The following is a 9,544-nucleotide window of genomic DNA, read 5'->3' on the forward strand; positions in this document are numbered from 1 at the left end:
ATCTCTGTTGCTTACAATAATCTTTGGGTTTCCATGTAGCTTTTGAATTGTTTCCATAAATGCAGTAGAAAATGTACTGGATTTAAATGGATGTGATAATGCACAAAAGTGTGCATACTTGGTAATTCTGTCAACTACCACCATGATGACACTCTTTCCTTCGGACTTGGGTAAACCTGTGATAAAATCCATTGAAACCTCCTCCCGATGTTGGCTTGGAATGGATAAAGGTTGTAATAGACCTGGGGTCTTAATTGTTTCAACTTTATTTTGCTGTCAAACCAAACATTCCGGCACAAAATTTTGAATATCCGATTTAAGGCCATCCCAAAAAAAATTCCTTCTTAACCTTGTGGTAATTTTTTAAAAATCCTGAGTGCCCTCCTAAGGGAGAAGTGTGCAATTCCATTAAGAATCTTTTGTTTGAGTTGGGAATTCTTACATAGGTATAAACAATATCTGTACCATAACGAATCATTTTTCCAGCTAAATGTATCAGATGTACTCGGATCTTGTTGTATCTTTCGAATCAGTGCCCACACTTCTTCGTCATTCTTCCATTCCTCCCTTGCTTCGTTTATACAATCTGGTTGGATAACATAAATGGCCCACAACAATGCTTCCACATCCTCGTCCTTTCTTGAGAGTGCATCTACCACAACATTTTGCTTCCTTTTTCTGTAAATGATTTCAAAGTCATAACCCAACATCTTTGTGACCCATTTTTGTTGCTCTTCAGAGGATAATCTTTGTTCTAAAAAGTATTTAAGACTATCATAATCCATTTTTATCTTGAAGTGTCTTCCCATTAGGTGGGCTCGCCATTTATTAAGTGCATGTAGTATTGCCAACATTTCCTTATCATAAATAGCTTTGTGTAAATACTTTCCCTTGATTGGACGACATTTGAAAGCAATGGGTCTTTCATATTGTATTAAAACAACACCAATCCATTTCCTGAAGCATCACATTCCACAATAAAGGTTTTTGTGAAGTCCGGTGTAGCTAAGACCGGTGCTTGGCACATTGCCTCTTTAAGATGTTCGAAGGCCTTTGTTGCTTATGGAGTCCATGAAAATGCATCTTTCTTCAATAATGTTGTTAGAGGTGATGCTATTCTCCCATAATTCTTAACAAACTTGCGATAATACCCTGTCAACCTGAGAAATCCTCGCAGATGCTTTATGGATGTGGGATTTTCCATTCCTTAATGGATTTAATTTTGCTAGGGTCTACCTTAACACCTTCATGAGATACAATATGACCCAGATATTCCACCTCTTATACTCCAAAGAAACATTTGGAGCTTTTTGCATATAATTGTTTCTCCTCCAATAGTTTGAGCACCCTGTCAACATGTTCAACATGATCCTTCCAAGACTTGTTGTAGATTAGTATATCATCAAAAAATACTAACACAAATTTTCTAAGGAAGGGTTTGAAAATGGAATTCATCAAACCTTGAAATGTAGAAGGTGCACTGGTAAAGCCAAAAGGCATGACCAAAAATTCATAATGACCCTAATGAGTTCTAAATGTTGTTTTCGAAATGTCTTCAGTCTTCATTCTGATTTGATGATATCCTGAATGAAGATCCAACTTGGTGAAGTATTATGGGTCACTCATATATTATGGATCTTACACCTAGATGGATAATACACCTAGTATTTATATCCCACTAGAAATTCATCCCATTTCTAATGGTCCTTTAATAACTTCCCTAATTACTATAGTACCTATTTCCACCACTACTACACCAAATCAACAAATTTATGATCAAACTCCTTTAATCCCTCCCACATACACGCCTGTTATAATTTCACCATCTTCTCATTCTCATTTACCAATCATGGCAGCCCGATATGACCCCTTGGTCCTACCTGCACAACTCAATTCAATGCCTCAAGATCACCAGAGTAGATTTCCTCAATTTGATAGCACTGGGCCGATAACTACTCAACAACATATGGATAAAATGAATGACTACTTAGACCTCCAAGAGATAGATGATGATGATGTAAAAATGAGATTGTTTGCTCAAAGTCTCACTGATGAGGTTAAAAAATGGTTTAAAGGATTACCAGCTCATTCTATCCCAGACCTTACTCAATTTCATGAAACCTTCCTTAGAATATGGGAAGTGAAGAAGAACCCTCTAAAAATCCTACAAGAGTATGAAAGTATCAAAAGAGCCCCTGGTGAAACAGTCTGGGACTATTGTATCAAATTTAACAATATCTATAACTCCATCACTACAACAATACAACCCCCTCAAGGACTAGCTCTGATTAAATTCCCATATGGTTTTGACCCTGATATGCCTTACCAATGAAGAGAAAGAAACCCTTCAACCATTGTTGAAATGCAGAGAAATGCAGTCAGTGTTGAAGCTAATCTGTTAGCAAAAAGAGACAGACTGAAGGCCAAAACGAGGGTTACCATAAAAGAGGAACATGCTTCTCCTTCCTCTAATGTTAAGTTGGATACTTTAGTAAAAACAATGGAGAGAATTAATAAAGCTGATAGAGACCCTCAAAGGGAAAACCAAGGTGGTCCTTAAATTAGAAATCCAAATTACAGGAAAAACCAGCCTTAGATTAAACAAAGAGAGTAGAGAGGCCAAAATGGTCAGCAACAGATTAGACCTCCATTCCAAGAAAACTATGCAGATGAGAAATATAACATACTTGGAGATCCTGAAGAAAATAAAATAAATTTATTTGAGGAAACTGAAGTTGACCATATTTTCCTGACTAAAGAAGAGCAAGACATTTTCCTACTCTCACAACCAGAAGCCATTCCATTATAGTCTGAAGACTACAAACAAGGATATCAGGAAGAAATTATGGAAGTACATAGACAATATAACTTGAGGAATAAAAAGACTGCTGACACTCCTCCCAAGAAGACCTATACTGTTACCCCTTCTACTAGTCAGCCTAAAGATGATTCTCATAAAGAAACTTCTAAGAAACAAGATGCAACTACTAAAGAAATAGAAAAACCTCCTACATCTTTTAGCATTGAAAATGAACTGGATAAAGTAAAGATTTCTATTCTGCTCACTAAATTAATGAATAAAAATTCATATAGATCACAAGTCATGTAAACCTTGAAGATAGAGGAAGGGACTGACATAGTCGATTTGACTGATGACCAACCTAAGCTATTGTTTGGACCTGAGATCAAAGGAAAATCTCAAGATGGAAGTGGGACCCCTTTCTACATTAGCTTGAATATTCATGATAAAATTCTACACAATTCTATGCTTGACTCTAGAGCCTCACACAATCTAATGCCAAGGGCTATAATTTATGGAGAAGCTAGGCTTAAACATAACCAGGCCACACACATATTTATATTCACTTGATTCAAGTAAGGTAAGATGATTAGGATTAATCAAATATTTATGTGTTACTCTAGTCCAAATACTAGAAAAGAGCTTGGTGATGGACATTGTAGTAGCATACATAACTCTTAAGTATGGAATGTTTCTCTCTAGATCCCAAGGAGAAAAATTACAAGGCACTTTACAAATGGATATGAATTATGCTACCATTCTGGTGTTTGGTCAGCCAAGGATATTATACAGGGAGACACTAATGAAGTACATGGTTAGTAGTCAAGACAAACCCAACAATTATCCCTTGTATTCAATACATTCAAACATGGATTCATTTATCTTATATAATAATGAATGTGTAGAAAATGAAGTTTCACACTTAGAGGCTGAAATCAGTAATACAGGGGTAATAAAATGGGATACTGAAGAAAATTGGGTAGAGGGAGAATCTCTTTGGAATATGAATTTCGATAGGGCTGAGTAAGGATGGAGCAAGGGAAGTGGTTTTCATTGTAAACTCATTAACAAATATGGCAAAGGGACATGGTTACAAACTTAATTTTCAGTGCACTAATAACATAGCTGAATATGAGGCACTGATCTTAGGGCTGCAAATTTTAAAGAAATTAGGAGAAAAAAGAATTTCTGTTCATGGGGATTGTGAGCTAATTATCAATATAATTAAGGGTGAATATTCTGCTAAACACCCTAGATTAAGAGCCTATACGAATGCAGGCTTAGATTTTTTGCAATGGTTTTCTAAATATGATTTATCTATTATCCCTTGAAGCCAAACTATTTTTTCTAATACCTTAGCTGTTTCAACCAGTACTTGCAAAATGCCTTTCCATCCCAGTAGAAAATATGCGGTGGAAGTAAAACACAAGCCAGTTGTTCCTGATAATGTAATATATTGGAAAGTTTTTGGTAATGATGAGAAAATAGAGAATTATTTACAAATGAAAGATGAGTTTGAGTGTGTGAATATTGATGTAGATAATGATATTGATGATGATGTAAATAGTAACGAAAGAGAAATAGTGTTAAATGAAACTGATGACAATTAAGAAGAACTTGAGATTCTACAATTAAAAGACAATGTGCTACCAAGATGATTGGTGCCATTGGAAGAACTTTTTGACTTCAACGATGTGGCCAAAAAGCCAAAAATTGAACCTATAGGAGATGAGTTAGAGGACTGTAACATAGGAACTGAAGAAAATCCTAAAATTGTAAAACTATCTAAATCCTTGCCTCCTAAAGAAAAGCAAAAATACATTGAATTTCTTAAAGAATTCTCTCATGTGTTTTCTTGGAGTTATGAGGACTTAAAATGTTATGATACTAGTATCATAAAGCATACCATCCCCATTAGATAAGAATAGAAACCCTTCAAACAAAAATTAAGAAGGGTAAATCCAATGTTATTACCTCTAATACAAAAACAAGTGAAAAAATTGTTTGATGCTAAAATCATTGTACCCTTAAGGTTCTCAAAATGGGTCTCTAATCTAGTATAAACTAGGAAGAAAACATGAGAAATTAGAATTTGTGTAGATTTTACGAATTTAAACAAGGTATCTCTTAAAGACAAATATCCTATCCCTAAAATGGACCATGTTTTACAAAGATTAGTTGGTTCGAGTAGAATTTCTCTGTTGAATGGTTTCTCAGGTACAACCGGATTATAGTTCACCTTGATGATCAACACAAGACAAGTTTTACTACACCTTGGGGGACCTTTATGTATGTCAAGGTGCCATTTGGCCTCATGAATGTAGGGGCCACCTTTCAGAGAGCTAGGCACTATGCATTTCCTGATGAAATAGACAGTTTCATAGTAATTTACCTAGATGATATAACTGTGTTTTCAAAAGAGATGACGATTATTTGCTACATTTGAGAAGAGTTTTTGAAAAATGCAAAAAGTATGGAATATCCTTAAACTCTAAGAAAACTCTTTTTGGTTTAAAGGAGGGAAAACTTCTAGGTCATATTATTTCTAAAGAGGGTATCAGGATAGAAAGTTTACCCTCTTAGGAGTCAAAGCCATACATAAAGTTTACCCTCCTAGAAACAAGAAAGAAATCCAATCTTTTATAGGCCAAATAAACTTCCTCAGAAGATTTATCCCAAACCTAGCTCAAATCTTAAAAGCCATCACTGATATGCTAAAGAAAGACGTTGAGATAAAATGGAACATTGAAGCCAAAAAATATTTTAACGAAGTAAAGTTAGCCTTAACAACAACTCTTATTTTAGTTAGCCCTAACTTCACAAAAGATTTTATGATTTTTTCTTTTGCATCTGAACATACTATTGTAACCGTTCTTTTGCAAAAAAATAGTGAATGATTTGAGCAACCTATTGCTTTCTTTAGTAGGGCCTTGAGATATGTATCCCTAAAATATAACATCATGGAGAAAAAATCCTTTGCATTGGTATAACCAGTAAAAGATTTCAGAGTTTACATTTTACATTCCCACATCATTTCTTATGTTCCTAATGTCGTGGTAAAATATATTCTTACACAGACAAATCCTGATGATAAACGAGGCAAGTGGATAGAAATCATCCTAGAGTATGATATTGAGATAAATCCTACCAAGCTTATTAAAGGGAAGGGATTGGCTAAGCTAATGGCCGAGTCAAATTTTCATGCTCTTGACATAAATTTCATAGCTGCTCTTGATGAACATAAAGAGAAGACAACTACACAAGTTTCATAAGCATTTTCTACCTCTACATGGTATGCATATATCATTTTTTTTATATAATTTATAGGCTCCTCATAGTTTAACTAAAACTAAAGCTAGATTTCTTAAGTTAAAAGCTATGAAATTTTGCATTTTAGATTAGAATATGTATTGGAAAGATGTTGGAGGTATTTTTTTAAAATTGTTTATTGAAGGATGAAGTAGATAAGACCATGCATGAATTTCATCAAGGAGACTATGGAGGACACTTATATTGGAAAACCACAGTCAATAAAACCCTCATAGTTGGTTTCTACTGCCCACTTTATTTGTAGATGTGTACAAGAAGGTCTCAACATGCCATCAATGCCAAATTTTTGAAGGTAAGAGAAAGTTGTTTCTTTTACCCCTAAAGCCTATTTTAGTAGAGGTCCCCTTTTAATAGTGGAGCCTAGATTTCATTGGAGAAATCCATCTGAGCTCCTCATCTCAACATAAATGGATCTCGACAGTGACTAACTATTTTACCAAGTGGATTGAGGCTATCCAAACGAGGCAGGTTACAAACACCATCATCATACAAATTTTAGAAGGTAACATTCTGTCTAGGCTTGGATGCCCACATAAGATCATAACACACAATGCTGCAGCCTTTAAATCAAGGAAAATAATAGAGTTTTGTCATAAGTATAACGTAAAATTAGGACACTCACTTGCATATTACCCACAAGGAAATGGGTTATATGAGTCCTCCAACAAGAGTTTAGTCAACATCATCAAAAGATATTGTAGGAGAATAAAAAGTCCTAGCATAAAAATTTGATTAATGCCTTGCGAGCTGACCAAATTAGCACCAAAAAGTATATTGGGATGTCTCCATTCCAAATAACATATGGTGTTGATGTTGTTTTTCCTGCTTCTCTGGGAGTTCCTGTGTTAAAATTGTTACAAGAATCTCAAGTAGAAACCAATGATTTACAAAGAAGAATTAATCAGTCCATACAGTTGCAGTAGTCCAAGGAGGAAGTCTACAATAAAATTCAAATCATTCAGGACAAGATTAAAATGATCCATGATAGAAGGACTAAGGCAGATGATTTCCAACTAGAGGATCTAGTATTGAAATGGGATTCAAGGAATGAGGACAAAGGTAAACATGGGAAATTTGATCATTTGTGGAAAGGACCCTACAAAGTTGTAGCCTTCCGAGGAAATAATGCATTTTTCTTGAAGGAATTGACTGAATAAGCACTGCCTGGTGGACCTGTCAATGGAAGACTTCTCAAACACTACTTTCCACAAAATTAAATCAGTTTTCACTTAGACTCATTATATATATCATTGTACTATTCTACTACAAGAGTGAAGGTGACTAACATCAAAAATTGAAGCCCGAAGAGAAGGCCTTGAGCTTCTGGTGATTGGTTACCCATATATAAGAATAACAACAGGTAATCGGTTTATCTACATAATAAGGACTACATGCCCAATGGATAAAGGCTACATATCTATAGTTTTCTTGACATCTCACAAGGAGCATGCCATCCCCATTGGAGCCATTTCTAGGGTCCTATAATCTATATGATCATAAGTTGATTATCTGTGAATTTTCATGTATATGACTATTGTAAACATTTTTCCTTTCTACAAATTATTTCCAAAAGAAAAGAAAAGAATAAGAGAAAAGAAAATAAAGGGGATACAAAAGGAAAAAATATATATTTGAAGAAACAAAAGAAAAATCAAACATACGAGAAAATTTAAAAAGAATCAAAATACCCCAAAAATAAATGAGCAAGTCTAAATGCCACTCAAAAAACAAAAGAAATGCATCAGTAATACCTTAGAAAGTTTGAATAATATGTTTCTAGTTAAAATGCCACATTAAAGTTAGATAGATAGGGTTGGTCAGTTTAATCACACCGTTTAAGCATGATTAGGCTTGTTAATAAAATATGTTTAGTTAGAAAATAATGTGTTAACCACATTGTTTAATCGTGGTTTAACTTTGATTTGATTAGATTAGTTAAAGTTGATTAATTAAACTACACCATTTAATCATGGTTTAATTAACAATAAAATAAAATTAGTGTAATATACCTACTTTACATATGAAAAGATCCCAAGTATATGGTTGAATAAAGTTTAATACGACATGACCTTTTGTCATTTTTTGAGTAAATTTCATGTGACATTCGATGGTGAAGATCTCACCCACCTAGATCAACGGTGGGTGATCACATTCGCCACCCCTCCCCCCGCCCCCCGAGCCCCTCTAACATTTAATCGCGTGGGAGGGGGGGAGGGGTCCCAAAGGGAGGAAACAAATTACCACTTTTTGCAACATGGCGGCCTCGTAGATGCTTCGCACCACCCTCGTCCTAAAAACCCATTACTACCCTCGCCCCTTTGAAAACCACCCCCCACATCCTACCTATTCCCACGACCATTGAATTTGGTCCGCTCCCATCCATTCCCCTTTCGACAAGTGGCCCTCCTGTCCCCACATTGCTTTGACACCATGACAATACATGGAATCCTCCCATTCGCCTACTGTCCTGCCACCAAATTAACCCCCCAACCTCGCTTCTACCCAATACATTGCTTCCACCTGGCATTTATTCCACCTCAGCATTAGGCCATTAAGCAATTAATTTTTACCCATTCCTGTGACAATGGACCCACTCCTCCAACTGTTAAATTACAACGGTAAATCACTTTTGCCTATATTTACCCTGAAAACTTGTTATGCAGTTTCCTTTGTTGTTTCAAGGTGCCAATTGTATCAAAGATGTTATAGTGCTTTGCCTATACACCAAAACATGTTGCAGCACCAATTCATCAGAACCTACCACTGCTACAATGATCCAGACCACCAATGTGACCTGTATATCCAGCCAATTATTAGTCTGCATTTGGCCACTAGTCTCCAACCATTTTCCCGAGTAATTTGAAAACTCCAATTTTTTGTCTTTCTATTCATCATGGCCCTCAAAGGAAATTCTAAGCAAACCGAGGAAAGCCACATGTCACCCAAGTCATAGACCTATACCATCACCCTTTGGTGGAACAGGTGTACAAAATTGTTGAAACCAGTTGTGAATTCAATTTATATGAACTTCAAAACTGGTTAAAGAAAAATTACTTAGAGCAGAGTGATGACTTGAGTATCTGGGACTCTCTTCTACCCCAATTCATCTTCCCCCAGACACACCATTTCCTTGCATTTGTCTCCTGGTGTTAGTTTAGGTATATTCCTAGTCAGAGGGTAGTTGTTGCCTAGAATGGATACATTCTGTTCACCATAACCCACAAGCCAATCAAGCAAATGTTGCAAATCCCAAATAGTTGACTATCTAATCCCATTTTCAGTAGATTCCCTCATGGAACTCTACAAGAAACTTACCTTTCCATAGAGAGCTAAAATTTTTGAAATTTTTCTACCAAAAGATGTTTAGTTATCAACGAAGAATCCACCTTACCCATCTTCTATGTTTCCAGACAT

This window comes from Pinus tabuliformis, chromosome 4_2 (assembly GCF_031772625.1).
Source record: "Pinus tabuliformis cultivar Carrire ecotype Pingquan chromosome 4_2, CPIR1, whole genome shotgun sequence".
Taxonomy (NCBI): domain Eukaryota; kingdom Viridiplantae; phylum Streptophyta; class Pinopsida; order Pinales; family Pinaceae; genus Pinus; species Pinus tabuliformis.